General features: G+C 43.2%; 1 long non-coding RNA gene across 1 annotated transcript; it reads left to right on the forward strand.

The window, feature by feature from the left end:
• The first annotated feature begins 557 nt into the window (after positions 1 to 557).
• On the forward strand, positions 558 to 4,773 carry LOC146207654 (uncharacterized). The gene is made up of 3 exons (XR_014703331.1): positions 558 to 603; positions 1,719 to 1,827; positions 4,662 to 4,773. It is a non-coding gene; the product is annotated as an uncharacterized LOC146207654 (long non-coding RNA).
• Positions 4,774 to 21,442: the final 16,669 nt, after the last annotated feature.

The following is a 21,442-nucleotide window of genomic DNA, read 5'->3' on the forward strand; positions in this document are numbered from 1 at the left end:
TGCTTACGTCCGCGACGCTGCTTGTTTGTCTGTGAAACGGCCTCTGAGCACGACGTCTTGGATCCCAACCTGAGCATACCACTCCCTCAGTTCAGACTGGAGGAGCGGCGCATCCCAAAATTTTCAGATGGTCACGACCTTTTTGCGGGATGTTAATGGTGCATTTTAGTCGTCTACGACGCTCACAAGCATATCCCGCGGTTGAAAGTATGCGTCGACGAGCGCTAATGCAGTCCCGGTGATACGCATTGACGTGTTTGCATGCCGCATTATTTTTGCTCGCTGCCTACAATCGATTTTGATCGTCTGTTGTTGCTGCTTTACGGGAACGTTGCCATAAATGCGGGAGAGCATGCAGGGTGATGGGTTAAGTTTACGGTTCTTTTAACCCGCAGTTTTGAGCTGATGGCGTCGAGACCAGAGGTGGGACCGAGCCGATTCGTGTACATGTATACTGTCGCAGTGACGCAATGTGCAGGAAAGACATTTCTCACGCTTTTTTTTTTTTTTCGCTGCAGGCTCAAGTTCTTCGTCTCGTCTGCGCAAGAACGTAGACTGTCGTTTCTTCAAAGAATTTGAAACTGGTCTCTGCTATCCGTGCTGGTAAGTCCAAAGCATTGTTTCCGTACAGAAAGGGGCGTTTAAATTGACACGCGCGCTTTTGTGGCACATATTGCTGATCACTGACATCTGCCTCAGTGTATACTGCTTGGGATTCTCGTCGGAGAATATTTATGTCGCGTGCCATGTGTGTGTCTCCTTGCGTGTTGCCATTTTCGCTCATGCCGTGCAATATGGCGCACGCCCAGACAGTGACTTATCAATTGAGTTTCATTGTGTTTGAGGGCGTGTGCGAGTAAATGGTGTTATTTAACTTGCTGATCACTTATGTTAAGAAGTGATAATAAATATTGGACTCGATCAAATCACTTAACAAGTGAAAAATCTGGGTTAGCTGGTGATCAGATGTCTTCAGCATTGAAGCAAACCATGTGTCACCCCTTCTCTGCTTTAAGACTGACTTTCTTATTGTAATCGGTACATAAAAAGACCAGCGCGAAAAAAAAAATAATTACGGGGACAAAGGAACAAAAAATGACAGGACGGGCACTGAAATACGTTTTGCGTTCCTTTGTACCTGTTTTCTTTTTTTTTCGCTGGTCTTTTAGGGTGTATGTATGAACCAACTGGCCCAAACAGCTATTTTGATTAAATGTGCTAATTTTCGTTAGCGAGCTAAGGAAAATTTTTATATCACTAATATTTTTCATTTTGGGATTTGCTATAGTTTCTACTCAGCTATTTTCATTCTGAACTTTTCAGCCTCCTGACCCATAGAAAGGAGGCTATGCCTGACCAATAACAACACATTCTTTTCCTTCTGTAGTTTCTGTTGTCAGACATTGTGTTATACTCATTACTACAATTCACTGGTACTGAGACATTCCCTCATTGAAGTTAATGTGTATTGTCATTGTGCTAGCAGTTTGTCATAAATCTGCTATTCTAGTTTACTTAAGCAGTTATTTCGACTGTAAAGAGGTGGCAGATATTGTTACAGATATATCTAGGAACAGGAGTTGTAGCTTTTACGCTCATTGTCAAAATATTTGAGTCATTGTTTTGGCATGTGTGGTGCCATTATTTTTTGTACTATAGTTATGTATGTACTAGTTACGAGTATCATGCTAATGTTATGAATGATATCTTTGCTGCAGCGTACCTGCCAGTAGGAGGAATACGGTGTAGAAGTGCTGTTACTCCTGCTTCTAAAGATCAACCTGCTTTCTTCAGCGCTGGACGACTACTTACGGCAAGATTTGTGTGGTATGTATTTTTCGACATAGCTGTGGCATTGTGGTCTGTTCATTGTTGCTTTATGTCTATCAAAGAGCATATTTTTCTATGCTGAGGAGCAATAGCCCTGGCATTACATTGATTTTGGAACCATTCAGTGCTTCAATGCAAGTTAGCAAGGGAGGAATTTTTTCAGTATGTAATCGATCTGAACATGTTGACTTCTTTTTATTGAGTGAGCTGTTAATGTATACCTCTTTTCTTTTTTTCTTCAAAACCTAATATTTAAATTGTTTGCACTTGGTTCTCAGCAGTAAGGTTATGTTCTCTGATGGGTGTAATTTTTAACAACTCACATGCTCTTATGTTGCTAGGTATGTCCACAATAGAATGAAACTAAAAATGAAGTACTGCAGGAGATATGTAATGGACGGTATTTTAGCACTTTCAGCTTTGTTGTTTCTTTTGTGTTCTTTATATTGTTTTGTGCCATTTGTACTCAGCATATTTTCCTTGTGTTCCACCACTACCATTTAACAAATATATATATATATATATATATATATATATATATATATATATATATATATATATATATATATATATATATATATATATATATATATATATATATATGCCCCCACCCCTTATGTCATGTCTATGGGCCTATGTAGGGAGAATGAATGAAATGAAATTTGCAGTACAATTAGAACTGGATTGTGCAGCACAGTGGACATGTCTGTGGTAGAGGATAATGGTTGAATGGCTAATCAACCAAAATTGACTTAACTTTTGCATTTTAATTTTAGGGGACAGTATTATATACCAGAAATGAGGGTCCCCAATATTATAGGTGAGCCCAGTTCTTAAATTTTCTGAAAGAGCAATGTAGTTCAGAATATTGAACAAGGAAAGGCATATTTGAAAACTATTGTCTTGCTTTCCCACATTGCATGTAAAAAATGTTGCTGCAGTTGGTATTGTTGCTAGAATCATGTTAGCTTCTTCTGCATCATCAAAAACACAAAATATGTCTATATTATCTGAATAAGAAATGTCAGCAACACCCTTTTTTAGTTATGTAATGTGGAAAAACCAACTTACAAAGCTTTTAAAGGAATATTTTTGATGCTCATTATGTTAGACCACATAGATGATTAGGAGAGTTTTAGGCCTAGGCTCACTCATTAATAGCCTTCAATTTTGCAGTTTTCATATTGCCTCTTATAAACAAAAAGAATAGATAATTAAGTCTAATCCTGAAGCTGTACCAGGCACCCCAAGTCCACATTGCTGCACAACCCACCGGCAGAGACTGCACGGGTGTCTCTTCATAGTTTATGATTTGCAATCTGTAAAGGTAAAGAACATAATCTTCGAGAAATTTGTTGTAAACACTTTTTAATAATCATTCTTGTATAATATTGGTCAGCATTTACAATTTCATTAGTTAGGCATCTAAAGAGATAAGCAGTTGACAGTTCTGGCAAATTGCAGTTTATGAGAAGTTTTATTCCTGCTGCATGTGCTGCGAGCATTACATGAAGCAGCAATACATAGAATCTCAAGCTTTGTGGTTTGTTCAAGGAATTATAGGGGTATTGAAGTGTATTGTTTTTTGCCTCCTGAGCAAGATAATGTAGTTTTGAAGTGAAACGGCAGTCTCGAGAAGTTTTTGGCATCGGCATAAGCTGATGTGTGGTGTGAAACTAGCAATGAACTTATGTAAAAGTTGCATTTTATTGCCATGCTTTACACAATTCTGCATCTGTGACATCACTGCAGTAATGCACATGTGCAGAAGGTGCTTTGGATGTGCCTTGCTATCATTGCTCTTTTAGCATGAAATGTTCCATCTTTCAGAAGTGGTATCCCGCATTTTATAAGGCATAGCCTCTGTGGTATATTCATGCCTTTTTCCAGGAATGTAAACTGCACTAAAGGCAGAAACAATAGAATGGCCTTAGACATACCCCTGCAGGAACAAGTCTTCATTTGTTATATTCATGAGAAATGACAACGAATGCAAGAACAAAAGAACCTCCCCCCATCCCTCCCCCCCCCCCCCCCAAAAAAAAAAAAGAAGAAGAGATTTGCAGTTGTCACTTGTGATGGATGATCAGATGACTAAAGACAGTGTAGTCTCAGGAAAACATTAACACTATAGGCAACATAAGATAATGTCATGAAGGACCAGAGACAGTGTTTTCTAGGAGGGTGAGACCATAGTGACTAGAAACAAGACCACTGGTATGGTCAGGTGTGAAAGCAAACTATAATGTTTGGGTGTTGGAGTGGAAACCAGCAAACAACAAAGGTGAAAGTGAAGGTGATAAAACAAAGTTTAACATAAAAAGCTAATGATAAAAAAAAGAACTGCACATATGAACGAGTAGAGGGAGGGGTTTTTTAAATCACATCTTTTGCCTTTATTAGGCTAGCTTCTATTTTATCAATATGTTTTCATTCATAATTCTTTAAATGACCCTCTGGGTAGTCCAACATCAGTGATGCCTATGGCTTGACCCTGCTCCTAACAAGAATGTCTCATTGTATATTGTGTCTTATTGAGCATATTGTCAATTTTTTCTGAGATTGCAATGTGCTAGTTGTCTATGTGTGTGTTAGTGGCACGGGTAAAGCTCAGATTTGGAGAATTTTCATTGATCTATATATTGTGTGAGTTCACAATTCTCATTATATAAACACTTGGAAGCCTGTACTGGTGCACTATTTCCATCTGTCTTCCTTTTTACTTGCCCTTTGTGCAGTGTTATTTTTATATGTGAATTAATTACTCCATAAGCATGTTTTGTGAGACTTTCTTCGTGAGTAACCGATTACAAGTTCTCTTTTCTATGCAGGTCAAATACGTGGTACATCCCTGCCCTGACTGTGCGGAGAAGATTATCCAGTCCCTTGCTGCAACTTCGGTGTATAATGAGGTGAAATAAACACCATGGTATGTTATCTTAACCGATTGTTCTGTAAATTCTTTTTGTTCACTCTGCAACATAACTTACGGCTTGAACACAACATGACACAGCCTACCTCACCTGAAACATTGCTCACTGTCACACTCCAGACGACACAAAGATATTGCAATGTTTCAACATAATCTTTCCTTCCAGAAAATCTTGAAATGTATTGGTTAGCTTTATTCCTGCTTCCAGTGACCAAGTTTACGATGCAGATTGGTATAGTACTCTTGTGTGGATAGCATATATATACCACAAGATGATGCTTAGATACCCTATGTAATATGGCATTACTTTAAACTGCTTGGAGGGTAACGTTATCCTTCTCCTGGTGGTATAAGCTTGCACCATAAAGGTGCAAAACTTTGCGCTCTTTGTCGTAATATAAATTTATACTCTAAAATGGTAACTTTGCACCTATACATACAGGATAAGTTTACGTTGTCAAGGTGCAAACTTGCACCTTTGATGCAAGGGTATGCTTACGCCATCGACAGACTAAAACATAGGCCTTTATGAAAGGTGCAACGTTATGCCTAGGTAGAATACAGTTACACTGCTTGTGAAGGTGCAAGTTTATGCTACCAGAAGCGTAATGTTACACTACTTGCAATGGTATAAATACTTAGTCTTCCAAGACACAGCGTAACCTTACCCCAAAAAGGTGTTAGCTCAGCGACAAGCAGTTTACCCCCCAAAAAGACTAAGATCACACCTTTTTTTTTTAGAGTGTATCAATACGATAGCGATGCACGGGAAGGCAGTGGTGCTCTAGTAGTTATTAGCAAACATTGATCAAACCCGATTTCGAAATTATATCGTATGTCTCAAAGTTTTCCGCCCTCAAATTGTATTAGGAGCTTGTTAGTGGGGTCATAATACATAACCTACCTTGTCCCCGAGCTACGTGAAGGATTTAACGTCGTAATGACGCGTTATCAGTTAGGCCTTGCATTTTTACTCGTTGAGATTAATTTTCCTGGCATTGCTTGGTCCTTGGCTGCTAATCCTGCTACATGTAACGCTTCGACTTCCCAAGAATGATTAATGTTAATTATTCTTGTGATTTTACTTGCTTCATGAAAATTGTCACACAGCCTACGCCAATAACGGACACTACAATAAGCATTGTAGATCTATAGTCCGCTGTTCAAACCGTGAAATGTGTTCACAGATACGATATTTGTCCGAACTAAGTCCCCATATTTAAAAAAAATTTCTATCACAATGCTAAAAAAAAAAAAAAAGAATACAGTTAAGAAAGCTAGAACAGTGCACAGTTATCATTGCGCTGCTTTCATAAAATCCACATCAATTTAAGTATCTTTCTCTCAGTGGTTTCATAAAAATACGATTGGCTCCCTGATCAAGTTAACTGGTCGTTATTGCACCATAAGGTTAGCAAACTTAATAACCGTTATCTAGATATCCTAAAGATACACTCCTGAGGCACCTCAATATAACAAGTACAGGTGGGGAAAAAAGTAAACACAGAACAGCACGCAATCGTCTTTCATGCGTTTCCGAATGTAAATTAGCAGTTGTGGAATGCGAAGCACGTCGTGCTGCCTCTGTCGTGTCCGTCCTGTTTTGCGCTAACCTGTTGGAGGGAATGCGCAGGCTGGAAGTATATGTAGACACTAATGCATTTTCTGGTGGACAAATACTGTTTCTTGACATCTGATAAGGAAGGCGCGATTGCTATCAGAGCCGAACATTGTGGTCCGTTTACTAACGTTCGCACCTGTAGATTAGACTGCTTATACCGTCTGACAAATTACCAATACATGGGGACAACTTTTTGTGGCTATGCGATAAAAGCTATAGAGCCGAAACGTATCAGATCACTACACCGCATAATATTGTCCCCCCCAAAAATTTCGCAGATCTTGCTCTGGCACGCTATACCATTACGGAATTGTTAACTTTATGATTAGGTCAATATTGACACGTGCATTAGCGGTAGAAGAAGAAGGAGCGCAATCGGACGAAGTAGACGACGTTGAAGTATGGGCCCCGTTCCAGATGCCCTCGTTCACTGGTTCAGCTGTCTCGGTGCCCTCACTCAGCGGTCACAGTAGTATTTCTATGTAACAACGGTTACAATATTATACCACAACACTAGTCACTGCAGAATGATTATATGACAGTCTGTACGGAAGGATGAATGGAATATTTTTTTTTTATTTACCAAATACTGCAGGCCCTAACTGGGCCCTAGCAGGAGGGGCGAAAATAATACAATGGAATAAAATATGAATTCATCAGAAGTAACATACTAAACACAAGTGACAAGCAAATTACGATAAGACATGTTCAACACTAACAAGAAAATATACACCAATATGAAACACGACTATGGTTAAAACGCCAGCAATTTATCAATAGATTCAATGGACATTATTACATCAGAAGGCAGCTTGTTCCATTCTCCAACAGTACGAGGGTAAAAAGAATACTTAAATGCATTGATTTTGGCTCGATACGGAGTTACAGATTGTGCATGATAATGTCTTGTTGGACGTGTTGTAAGGGGCGTAAGGTAAGGTTCATGGCTCATAGTAAGTTTGTTGTTTTTTAGCAAAAATAGATACTTTAGTCTCTGAATTTTTCTTCGTATTTGCAATTGTGGGATGGAGTTCTCATTCATTAAAATGGAGGGAGAGTCAGATGTGCGGTACTTTGAAAACATAGGAGCGTGCCCTTTATATAGGAAAATATAGGAGCGTCCCCTTTGAAACGGGGTAGTAGCACTAGCTATTATGCTCATTTTTCTCCCTATATCTTAATTATTGATTTAAATTGGCTAACTAAACCATCATTCTATTCTTTAAATTTTTGTTTCCACATTACTAACATTATGTCACTTCTCTGCTTTTAAGCCACTAATCTTCCAGTCGTTTTTTGCTAGTTTCCACCCCCAGTTTATTCACCCGGCCACTGGTATCTCTAAACCCCAGAGCTTCAGGAACAGTGATTGCGCCTGCATCAACTTCCGTATGAATACCATTACATTCGAGTATAATATGGTCAATTGTTTCACTGGAGTTACCACATACAGTCATCGCCATACGTACGTATGGCGATGACTGCGCCACCTATCAGCAACACCGTTTAGCAAGGAGAGGTCTCGTCTGCCACGCCTCATCGCAAGTTTCGGTACGTTCGCAATCGTGCTCGCCTTGACAGCGTGTGTGACATTCGCCAATTTACGTTCTCCTAGGCCTTCAGTTGAGTTAAGAAACACGCTTAAACGTATTTAGCTGCTTAGTACGTATACTCATTTAACGTCAAGAGAGAAGTGAAACCGAATTTAGTCAAGTGGAGGGATGAAGAAAAAACTGTGGTGGCTTAAGCATCGCTCGAACCTAGGGATAGAACGAAAGCTATGAGTGTTGCAGCGAAATTTTCTGCGGACACCTGGATTTTATGTGCTGCCGTCACAACGTTCGAACCTTCTGTCCTAGCAACTCGCTGTTGTCGTTCGCCTCTACCAACTGCCGAGTCACTATCTTCTTCTTCTTCTTCTTCTTCTTCTTCTTCTTCTTCTTCTTCTTCTTCTTCTTCTTCTTCTTCTTCTTCTTCTTCTTCTTCTTCTTCTTCTTCTTCTTCTTCTTCTTCTCCTCCTCCTCCTCCTCCTCTTTTTTCTTTTTCTTCTCCTTCTTTTCGTTTTTCTTCTTCCTCTTCTATTTCCTTCTTCTTCTGATCTTCGTTGCTCCCGGCTCAGCTGACAATAACACGTGACAATTGCTAGGCAACGACACACGGTGCCACACCGGCGGCTTCAAAACCTAGAGCAGTGTAGCTTTCGCTACAAAATGCTGGGATATACTATGGCCGTGGCTGACGCAAGACAACTGTATTTGCAAATAACAGGAGAGGGCTTGCTTCTGCATCGGTGATAATAATGACTGGTTGACTGGTGATTACCATATCCCGTCTATGAATCATGTCCTGTGCGAGTGGCGACCACCCTTATCCTGCAGACTTCCTTAACTCACCCGCCCCTCACTTTCTGCTGCCTCCTGCCACACTTCCCTCTATTGCAATCCAGTATATGTCACCCTTAGCGACCATCGGTTAACTTGCCGTCGCATCACATATCATGCCCTTGCCCCTTTCTCTATTTTTTTTTTTTAGACTATAGACGGCCGCTAATTCACGTTCGTTCCCTGATACACTCTGCACGCTTCCAGTCAACTACCTACCAGTTCGCTTTCAGTGGGCCGCCCTGCTATCCTTAGTTTAACTTGGACTATTTCCGATAGCCTCCACGTTGGAGCCCCCTAGATGAGTACCAGTAAAATGAAGCTTATAAATGCGTTTCTTTTGAAGGATACTAGTAAATGTACCGTTGCCTATCTGAGAATACATGTCAAATGCGCTTCAACCCGTTCTTCATGAAATGTTCCCTCTCGTGGTTCGGATTAGCGGTCACTACCTGCTCTAAGTAGATGTACTCCCTTATCGCTTCCCTGCACCGTTTCTCTGCATGCCTTACTGTAATCTCCTGGATATTAATTTTTAAACCCATCGTTCTGCTATGCACGCCTGGCTCGTTTGAAATTCTTCCAATGCAACGCAGTTTGTTAAATCGCACCTTACTATTGTATTCCCAATTAACTCTCATCCACAATTTTTCTCTATTCCGGTCTCCGAATCCAGGACGCTGATAAGTTTACCACGATTCCACTCGTTTATACTACATGCTAAGAGGAAAACTCTTCTGTTTGTGATTGAGGACCGCAGCTGAAAACAAGCTGGCTGAACGTGACACGAAGAAAGACTGGAGAAACGCCAGAATAGTCCGGCAGGACCACTTTCCCCATCACGTTCCCCACCCCCTGCAACCTGAGGCAGCGTTCAGGCATCAGTCAGCGGAGTGTTGTTATGACGACAGCCCAATTTCTGGCTTGAGAAAAAGTGAGAGGAGGCTACAATTTTCCTTCCGCCTACTTTGTTCTTTGCGTTTCAGGATTTAGACAATGGGCAACTACATCTTTGCGTGCGCTACCGAGCGCTCATTTAGACGCGCAGAAAAAGTGCTTCAATTCCGCTGCACTTGACCCACGGTGGCTGCAGACGTCAGAGGACAGAGAGGGGGGAAAGTGCGCGGCTGCTTTGCGCGGGCAAAAATTAGGCACAACAAATGCGGCAAGGTGGGCTGGCAGCTGACAATAGCGTAATTGCTGTCGCCTGGTGCTCTGACTCAACCACGAGTATACGCTCTGGACAAAAAAGAAATTATCAAGCTTTAAGCGCTTGCGTGCGGTATCCAATTGCGCATTGCACGTAGGCTTTCTTTGTCGAGTTAGGAAAGCCAAACGCCCTTGCGACGCCTTCCCTGCGCCAATCCTTGATCAGAAAAAAAAAAGAAAAAACCAAAAGGAGGCATCATTAAGTGTCTTTCGATTATTTACGACCTGTCATCATCAGTACATATATATTCGGTTCAAATTTCTTATTGCATATTAAAGGAATATAGACACCTAATTTTATTTGCATGTTTCCTTCTCTAAAATGATGCGTACTCCGTTAGAATACATGAATACCACGTAGTATTCGTCTAATGTCGCTGAATCGATAACTGAATCTCTTCTTTCCTCCTATATACATTTTGGCTTCATCAACTTAATGATAGCTATGACGAGCAAGGTGTGTATTACTTGAGCACGGGAGTCGAAAATAAAAACTTCGTCTCTTTCTATTTCTCCCATGTGGCCTGAAAAACTGTTTTGTAACCGCTGATACATCGTTTGTTGCCATATCAGTTGACGATGCGGGCATACTCAATTAACTTTACGTAACAGCGATTATATGCAACCTTTATTCATGTTTCACGTTGCTTAAACACTTTTACACGTTATACAGCCATCCCTGACCTGTTGAAACCGAAATCAACACTGCACCAGGAACAAATTCAGTTTTAAATCACTTAGATGTCGTAGGACGGAGTGATGCGCCTATTCTAATCCCTTATGCATCGTTCCAGAGAGGAAAATATCAAAGCAAACATCTAGAGCCTGTATTTCGCACTAGAGTTCTGAAGACAACCCCAATCATTTCTTGTTCTCGATAAAGATGGGACTAAGAACAGATATCCCTATCTTTTTACGTGTGTTCGTCAACTAGAGATACATTTATTGAGAAGAAAACTGCATTCTTAGGAATATTCCCGCCACTACATTCAAACACAAGACGTCAAGACTGAAATTAAGTCAGTGGTCAGTTCTTGGAAGCAATCCGCAGCAATGATGGGCGCGAAGTTCGTACCTTCGCTGGAATAGTCTTGCACCGACGCCGCAGGTGGCGATCACACGTACTCGTCCTCTTTTTTCCTCCCTTGCTGGCTTCTATTACCTCCGTTTTCATTGAGAGCAGCCACTATGTCGTAAGAACGCAGTGAGCAACCTCCGAAGGCCAACATCACCTCCTCTCCTGTTTACATTTAACCATCAACTTTGCGCAAATGAGTACTCACTACACTTTAAGCCATATATTTCGCGGTCTCGTCTGTTGCGGACACTTTCAAGCTGAGCAGTTTGTTGTGTCGTAAACAAACTTAGCAGTACATATCAGAGGTTTTCTCCTTTTTTTTTTTTTCTTTTATTGCGATGGCAATACTACGCCAGGTTTCGGCCCGTCGCGTAGTCCGTGGCCGCAGTCACGAATGACCTTGAACAGCCGCAAAGAACACGAAGACGAAGAAGAAGACGACGAAGAAAAAGACGATGAAGAAGAACAAGACGACGAAGAAGAGGAAGAAGACGATGAAGAAGAAAAAGAAGAAGACCGTGAAGACGACGAAGAAGAAGAACGCTCGGTCACCCGCAGCTAATGTTTTCGAATCTCTATCCTTGTGTTCATCTCTCTCTTTGTCGGTGGATTCTGCAATAGTAAAAACCTTTGTCTCCCTGATCCCTAGACATTTGAAAATTGTACATATGGTATGGGTACCAGGCCACAGCAATGTGATTTTAAATGAATATGCTGATAATTTGGCAAAATAGTCCCTTAATGGCCCCGTATTATCTATCCTTCCGGCGACAGCGTACATCACAGCAGCGAGGTTTCGAAGAAACGTTCTATTAAATATGAAAAATGGACATCTTTTAAGATCTGATGACTACCTGCATCTAAATTATTCTTGGAATAGAAAATTATGTCATTCACGGCAACTTGAGATTTCTCTGACAAGGCTGCGATGCCGTATCCCACCTTTAAATTTCTATCTTCACAGGTCTGGTTTGGCACTGTCTCCCGTCTGCGCATTTTGCGGTGAACAAGAAACATTAGATCACTTTTTATTGTTTTGCCGCCGCTTTACTACGTTGAGAAAAACGTTGATGGAAAGGCCATTGCAACAGCTTGGCCTTAATTTAAGCAGCCCGACATTGTTATCATTTGGCGCCACCATCCTTGCGCATAGTCACAGGTCTGTTTTTACCGCCATGCAAAATTTTTTACTGGACTCAAATCATTTGCCTTGCTAAATATTTAAACATCACTTGTTCCACAAATGTAGTGTCAATCTCCCGTTAGTGTTACCACTTTTCATTTTATATTTCACTTATTTCCCGTTTTGTTTCCTTTCCTCTACCCCTCAAATCATTTTTTTTTTATGCAAGTATACTTAAAAAAAAAATTATTTGCTACCCAATTCTTGGCCGATCCCCTCCGTGGGTATGTGCCATAAGTTATTTGGACAACAACAACAACAACAACAACAACAACAACAACAACAACAACAACAACAACAACAACAACAACAACAACAACAACAACAACAACAACAACAACATTCGGTTCAGCAGCATTGAACCCTTCTCATTTATATGTGGGCTGGTAGCTTACGCTCTCGCGTCATACTCTTAAAGGATGAGCTTAAGTGTCCAAAATAATGTAACACCTTACACTGATAGGGCGTGCGTGATAGGGGAATAATGTAGCAGGCAAAAGGAAACTTTTGCCGTTTGCTATAGCAATTGAACTAGGGTTAACCAGAGTTAAACCACAACTATTTTTTTTAATTAATGCACATATATCACGCGAACTTCCGATCACCCTTGTGATGACGACTTCCTATGTCAAAAGCTAAAGTTGTGTTAGGGCTGTTGACTGCCTACTAATGATTTTGTGCGTATACTACTGAACATAACAGTGTTGAATTCGCGCTGAATGTCTTCAGTTGTGGCAGCGAGAACACGAGAAAAAACAAAATTGGGGGGACACGTAACCGCCGTCCGTCTGCGGTTCCCCATGGGTACCCTTGTTCGCGCAAATGCACTTCGTCGCTCGTTTAAGCGCTAATCCCTTCATTTGTACCCCTATATTATCTGACACGTGGTCATTAGCACAGGGTAGTTACCACATTATATGCAAAACTGCTCGACAAAAATAAAGTTTTCTCGATAAACACTCGATAAAGATTAAAAAAAAAATGTGAATTGCGGGGTCTATTTGGTGACACCTATGCAGTAGAACCGGCAGGAAACCGAGAGAATGTGTCTTTGTATGCCTCCTTCTGGTCCTACGTCCTGTTGTCCTCCTCTCCTTCTATTGAACTGATATAAATCCAAGCTTTAACCAAGTCGCACGAACGTTTCTGCGTCGCCTATAGGGGCAGCGTGTTTGACTCCTAATCCGACGTTCACGGAGGGTTTTACTCTCATGTCACAAGATCTATACTCGAGCTGGCGGCCCCTGTCAGCTCGGGCAGGTCATGTAGTCTCCTAACCTCACGCAACGCGCCCTCTGTTCAGCCAGTATTGGCAGTTCAGCCATGCTATACCTGCCATGTACGATTTGTCAAATGCACGTTCGCGAGTTGTATAGCTCCCAGAGCGGACAACGGTAACGCCGGGTTTTCCTCTCTACGGGGCTCTAGACCCTAACGTATTAAAATACTGAGCAATACACTGTCCCAGTCTCAGCACATTACTGACTTTTTGTCTGCAAGCGAAATATGGCCGTCCACGAAGCACGTATATCATATCCAACTTCCTTCGCTCAGCAAGGAATGAGTCAGGTGCCAACTGAAGCGCGCGTAGAGGAATGACAGAGGAAATGAGTAAATTGACGGAAGTAATGAAATGTGTGCGTAGGGAAAGGACGGAGGGGAGTAAAACCAAAAAATAACAACGGCAGAGCTGATCGGAAAATAAGGGTAGACCCAAATCAGCGGAACGCGCGTTAGCCCTCCGCATGCAGCACGGGTTCGCCAAGCGAGGTCATAAATACGTCTCCGGACAAAGACAACGCGGAGATGACGTCTTGATTGTGTAGCTGTATTTACGCCTACGTCCGCGGATGTTTTTTATCACCTCCGCGTCAATGAGCTGCTCCGCGGGCGATCCCCTGTCGGCCACGAGTGGCGGTAAATCACGCCGCTCACCCAGGAGTGGGCATGCGCCGTCCAGGAGCGCGGGCCCCTGCAGTGACTTGGCATTTCCCCTATTCACAAGTGTTGGAGAGCTTGTGGCTGCTTCTGACGTTGCTCGATGGCGGTGTAATTACTTGCGTTGACACCTAGGCTCAAACTTTAGAAGTATAGCGAGTTTTTGTGGGTGATCGAGTGGAAATTGAGGTTGGGAAAAAGTGGACAGCAGTACATCGGTACAGTAACTAGAACACTATGAGTGAGTGAGTGAGTGAGTGAGTGAGTGAGTGAGTGAGTGAGTGAGTGAGTGAGTGAGTGAGTGAGTGAGTGAGTGAGTGAGTGAGTGAGTGAGTGAGTGAGTGAGTGAGTGAGTGAGTGAGTGAGTGAGTGAGTGAGTGAATGAGTGAGTGAGTGAGTGAGTGAGTGAGTGAGTGAGCGTGTGAGTGAGTGTGTGAGTGCGTGAGTGAGTGTGTGAGTGAGCTAGCTAGCTAGATAGCTAACTAATGAACGAACGAGCGAGCCAGCTAGCAAGTAATATACTCAGTGAATGAGTGAGAGAGTGCAGATACTGCCAGTTTGCCCACTCCCTCTTCCGAAACGCTAGAGTGAGTAAATGAGTTATTGAGTTTACCAGTCAGTGTTCACGAGTGCCTCCGACAGCATTCTTAAACGCATGCCGAGCATTCTCCTCCAGTTTTGTATATTTTACCCTTGTACGTCCCTTCAAGTATCTAATATATAGAACGACAAAAAAAAAACCCGGAAGGACATCAGTCAAAAGCCGTCAGAAGTCCCAGTTTTGCAATATGCAAGACCGGGCACACCGCGACTCTCGGGTTGCGCACAGTGTCACCCGTCTCCCCGAAAGCGAATCACGGACATTTTTCTCTAGTCGCGCCGTCCTGCAAGTACACACGCACGCAGGCACAAACACTCACGAGGGCACACAACGGCTCAGGTCAGACGACTGCCGGCTCCTTCTGGACTGTCGCTGGCCCGGCCCTCAAGCAGCTAGGGGCGCTCGCATGCGCCCGTTGCTGCTCCTAACCAGGTCCCCTTTGTTACCACCGTCGGGGCTCACAAAAGCCTCCGCCGCGCCGGAGACCCACCGCAGCGACTCAATGTCACTCACATGATCACAGAAGCGCGCGCGCTCGCCTCTCAAGGGCCTCAGATGGGCGAACAAACGCGACGTGCACGACGTATTCGAAGGCGCGCGCGCGCGAAGCGGCAGCCGGCGTTGCCGCGATTGACTGACACCGCTAATATAATGGTGCCCGTTGACCTACGGGGTCAAGAGAAAGGAAGGAAGGAAAGAAACACTCGATTAGAAAGCAGAGGAAGACAAGGCGCCTGTGAAGAAGCCGTCCAGCAGGGAGGGCAAGAAGGCTCTCTCCATAGGAGGCATCTTCGAGGTGGTTCCCTATGGATTTCTTGGGGCGTCCTTCGAGAGGTGGCAACTGCTTTGTGCTACTACACTCCGAATCTGCCTTCACGCCAATAAGGTTTGGGTTTTATAACGTTTAACGTTCTAAACGGATAGTGAGTCGTTACATGCAAACATGTAACGACTTGTGCACTTCTGCTGCAAAATTTACCCTTTTGAGAGGTTTGCGCTATTTCTTTTTCCTTAATTGCCTTTGTGACTGTCGTCTGTGATCGCTGGACTATGTGAGGCGAGGAGGCGTGCGCCGTTGGACACTGTCGTCAAAGTGCGTCCGAGTGATTATCCATGGACAGACGCAGGGCAGCGATCGACATCTGCAGGATTTTGTACGGTACCCAGTACCGTCAGTGCCCGTCAGGGGCGATTCCAAAGCCACTACCGATATATGGCGTTGTCGTATCCAGCTCTCCTTGCGGCGCGTAAAAAAAGTTGCTGAGTCTTGTTAAGCAGCGTAGTGTTTTCAGACCTTCTACATGCCTCATCGTTTGCCTGGTCAAAAGAATGTCGTGGCGATTTTCAAAGCGGGCCTGGTTTCCACGTACATTGATGTGGCAGTGTAGATTATTTCATGATGTTAGTCTATCACGCGTACCTGGGAGTTCAACTGAAATTGTTCCTTCAGCAGCACACATTTACACACAAACGATTTTGCCGAGTAAACATCAATGGATTTCATTCGGTCCGCTCAGGAAGCCTTCAGAGAATATAGTGTCCGAGGCACCTGCGAAAATATACTTTCAGGAAATAAAAATAAAGTCGCAAGCTGGCGAAAAAAAAAAAAAAAAAGAAAAGACAGTTCCAGAAATTCATGCATTCTGTATTTGGTCCAATTGGCCGACTGGTTATTTCCTTGACCGATGATGATGGTACCGCACCTCGCACTTTGGAGAAATCACATTTTAAGGTGTCAGAGGTTAGGATGCATTGTGTTTATATGTTGCTGAATACGATACTAAAACTGCATTTAAAGCACGTCGTAACAGCAAAAGTTAAATAACTAGAGACTTAAGCTCTGCCTTTAAGGGTTTGACAAGGCAACGTTAATGGTTCCGTCTGCTGCTCCCATAGCGGATTACGCTTCTCGCACATGTTACTCGCTTAATCACAAATCCTTAATGTGTGCCTTTGTTAACTCACAAATACTAGTTAGCATACCGGCGTAATCACCCACATTTTATGAAAAAACACACTACATAACATGAAGCTCTGCTTTAACGAAGCCATAAGAACGTGCCTGAATGCCCTATAGGGTCAGGAGTATCATACATGACTCGGTATGCAAGGGTCTTCAAGGTTTCAATTTTCATCGCATCAGGTCAAGTTAAATCAAGCTGAACCAAGTAAAAAGAACTAAAAAGGCAAGCAGAGGTTCTTCTCGACGATTCTTTTTAACCCCCTCTTCCTTTCTTTCTTTCTTTCTTTCTTTCTTTCTTTCTTTCTTTCTTTCTTTCTTTCTTTCTTTCTTTCTTTCTTTCTTTCTTTCTTTCTTTCTTTCTTTCTTTTGCATTTCTTTACTCGCCTTCTTCCTGTCCTTTCCATCTCTCGATCTCTTCACGATGCCGTCTCTCCGGTTTCTTCTCCGTCTTGTTCTTTTCTCTCTCTTTTCTACTTCGACTTGCCTATAGTTTCTCTTCTGATCTCCCCACTTCTGGCTTGGCACCGACCTGCATGGACACCAAGACAAGGCAAACCGAGCCAGGCTAAGCAGGAGCAACTACACCAACTACCATTGCATTGAGCTTCAGTTACACGACGACTAATAAGGGCTGCCTCAAATTAAGCTCCTGCCGCAAAAAGAAAAAAAAAAAGAAAAAAAGAAAAAAAAAAAAAGCATAAAGCAGAGTCTGGAAGCGACCTGGCTCCACCAAGGACGCGGTGATAGGTGGCTACAGTTCCTTCAAGTAGGTAGCGCGCTCGTCGCGTATTTACAGGGACAAAAAAGAGAAAAAACTCACTGCTGTCGCGAGGAATACAAAACCGCGCGGCAATTATTACTGTCGCGCGCAAAGTGAGGCGGCTGGTTTCCTCCGCGCCTTATCGTGACAGTCATCGCGGGCAATTTTCGCGCGCGCACGCATTACGAGAAGAACAAAAACTTGGCGCCTCTAATTGCTCTCCCACTTGCACTGTCCTCGCAGCCAAGACGCTATAATCTGCGCGCACCCTGATGTCTTACTATACGGTAAGCTAAAGAGTGAAAAAAAAAAAAAGAAGAAAGTAAATATACGGGCGTAGTAACAGAGTGTCACTGAAGATTGTACCACACATTCACACAGCATTGCTATTCGTGTTTTTATTTTATTCTTTATAAAAATTTGCTACTCTGTAGCGGTTGCTTGTTATTTCTTAATTGTTTTCTCTCTGAATCTGTCAGTGATTACCGATTAATCGTTAATGAAAGGATCGCAGCCATGCGCCATTTTTCAGGCACTCGTTGCAACGGCGTGGTGCATATGACGCAGGTATCATGCCCTAGTGAGCATGACTAAAGCCGCACCACTAAAGGCGCACCCAGGGGGCGCATTTAGATGTCAGAACACCCCCGAAATGTTTTGTTTTTCGGCGCTGCATCCCAAATATTGTAAATAGCCGCGATTTTTCGTGCGAATGTTGTGAAAGGGAGGGGGGGGGGGGGGGGGGGAGTGTGTGGGGCATGTGTGTCTCTCGGAGGCAGAGAGAGAGGGAGAGAGAAAGTACACATTATTTACTAATCAAGCTCTCGGGCGAGTATCTCTACTCGTATTTTTATGCAGATATTATAGCGAACAAAGTAATTAACCCTTAGCTTTTCAACGCATAAAAGTGACTGAAATAATAAATGGGGGGCAGGCAAGTTTTTATTTCTTTACCGACAGCGTATAACACCACTTGAAAAATATTTCTGGCTACGCCATGGTTACCGACACATGCATATCTCATATGCACATTGCCAGGATTATTTGTCGGGAGGGTCCCGAGGTCAGGTGTTCTACCAGAGGCAGTGAGCTCGATTTAACGAGGAGGAACATGAAGAAAAACATTTGTGGCTGTCGTAGCGATGAGAGAAGAAAAGGAAAGAAAACTGTATTCCCACAAATGTGTCACGTCTACCCTTGGATAGATTCGAATTGTCCAAAGGCCTCCTTGGGGATAAATTGAACAGCCCTTGCATCCATGGCTCACAGCGTTCTAATGAAAACAGTAATTTTGATGGAAGTCATCCTTTCGTATCTACAGGAGGTGAAATCTGAAATTAATTGGTTGCTTAAGGGTCTTTTATTTACTGACTGGTTTATTTGTGTGTTTGGTTGGTTGATTTGGTTTGTGGGGTTTAACGTCCCAAAGCAACTCAGGCTATGAGAGACGCCGTAGTGGAGGACTCCGGAAATTTCGACCACCTGGGGTTCTTTAACGTGCGCTGACATCGCACAGCACACGGGCACCTTGTTTCTCGCCTCCATCGAAAAGCGGCCGCCGAGGCCGGGATTCGATCCCGCGTCCTTAATTGGGAACAGTAGTCGAGCGCCGTAACCACTGCACCACCCCGGCGAGATGCTTATTTGCGTGTGGGAAGGGGGGGGGGGGGGGGCGTGCGTGCGTGCGTGCGTGCTTATAGACCTGTGAAGATACAGATCATATATACTATACCAGCTATTTCCATACAGCAAGCATTAAGTCCGCGATAGCCTAACCAACGTCACCAGATTGAATTACGTAGCGACTCAAACTGTTTCAGATTTATACTTGACATGTCTGGGAAATAATTGCCTATTTTGCAGTCGGCCGACTGTAAACAGATGCGAAAAGACAGCAATTTTCGCAGATGAAAAAAAAAAGAAAAAAGAAACGGATGGAGTTGTTCTCTGCGTCCGTTTAAACGAAAGTATCGCACAAAGGAAACACGCGGTAGCGATATACACGCAGCGCGCGAAGTCAGGCGCGTGCACGTCACATACGTTGGGCCTCAGTGCCGCGCAGTAGGCATCGGTTGGCCGATGTGTTTTGTCCAGGGTCAGAGGACGACAACGTGCGCAACACGCCGCTCGCTTCACAAGGACTCAGACGGGGAACTCTGCACGCTACACACAACCCCTCCATTTACTCGGCGATGATGAGAGAAAGAAAGAGTAAGGTGGATAGTACAGGGCTGCCTAAGGTGCAATTTTCGTCACGATAACGTCGCCATTTAGGCTGAACCAAGCGCCATTTTAGTCGAACGCCTAGAGGCCTCGGGGTACAGTTCATAATACAACATCGGCTCGCCGGCGTGGCGTTTTACACTTTCCGCGAGCCGTGAGCAATAATCCAAGCGGTTCGCTTCCTCGTTGTCGTTTTTTTTACCTTTGTGTTAAGATCGTTCAGCGGAAAGATTAATAGCGTCATGTGAGCGGTCGAGAGCTATCTTTGAAGGCGAGGCTTGCGAGGTCATTGCTAGTATTCTTGACTGCATAACCACCTCCCCCCCCCCCCACACACACACACGCACGAACACAAACGAAAGAAATGTCTAGTAGTAATATAATGTTGCAATGTTGCCAAGAGGTCAACAAAATCGGCTGCCAACAGAGCTTATATCGTACGAACCAGTCAACTGGAGAAATCTTCTGTGAAACTTCGCCAACACATGCTACAGTACCATGCTGACTTCCGGCAATAACTGTAGCAAAGCCTTGAAGTCCAAGCAGCACTCTGCACTTGGTCTTTCGAGCAGCGCGTTCAGTCAATGCTGACATCCAAGCCACATAAATACTGGCACTTGATAATCTGTTTAGTAAGCTTATTTCTTACTTAAATTGTTATTGTAGGGAAGCGCAAAACTGCACATGCTCACCTGTATGCGATATAGCCTAAACAGGACATAAACGACGAGAATAAGCACCGTGTTGACTTTATAGAAGACAATCAATTGTCTACACTTGTGCGTTGGTGGTTCTCACCTTCCGGAATAAATCCCAATTGCTGAAATTTCCGGTTTTTAACCACATAGGCGCTATAGTTCCAATCCCTTCCTATGCCCTTTTCCGGTTCTACTCCCGGTAATTGCGCGACGCCACATCATCTACGCCACATTAATTCACTTCTTGTTTATTCATTATAGTCTTCGGTACTTTCAAATTGCGCGCCAATCCCTACCTATGCCATTTTCGGCTCTACTTCCGATTGCGTGACGTCACATCCTCTATGTCAAATTATATTCACTTCTTGTTTATTCATTTTGGTCTCGTATTTTCAATTTGCGCGCCAATTACTTCCTATATCCTTTTTCGGCTCCACTTCCGGTTGCGTGACTTCACATCCATGACGTCACATTAATTCACTTCTTGTTTACCCATTTTAGTGTTTGGTACTTTCAAATTGCGCGCCAGTCCCTTCTTATGAACTTTTTCGACTCTGCTTCCGGTTGCGTGACGTCATATCCTTGACGTCACGTTAATTCAATTCTTGTTTACCCATTTTTGTCTTGGGTACTTTCAAATTACGCGCCAATCCCTTCCTATGCCCTTTTTCGGCTCTACTTCCGGTTGCGTGACGTCACATTCTTAACGTCACCTTAATTGACTGCCTTAATTAACTACTTTAATCCTTGGTACTATCAAATTGCACTCCAATCCCTTCCTATGCCCTTGTTTGGCTCGACTTCAGGTTGCGTGGCCTCACATCTTTGCCGTCACCCTAATTGACTGATTTAATTAACTATTTTAGTATTGCATACATTCAAATGTGGCGCCAAGCCATTCGGTAATGAGTCCATTTTCGCTTTTTTCATTTTTGCCTCTCATAAATATACAAATTAACCTATTGGCTTAATTATTTTTTCGCACACATTAAATCACCCTCTTTCGATTGACGCCACTCCTCAAC

This window comes from Amblyomma maculatum, chromosome 1, assembly GCF_055883805.1.
Source record: "Amblyomma maculatum isolate TAMU_Amacu chromosome 1, ASM5588380v1, whole genome shotgun sequence".
NCBI classification, from domain to species: Eukaryota; Metazoa; Arthropoda; class Arachnida; order Ixodida; family Ixodidae; genus Amblyomma; species Amblyomma maculatum.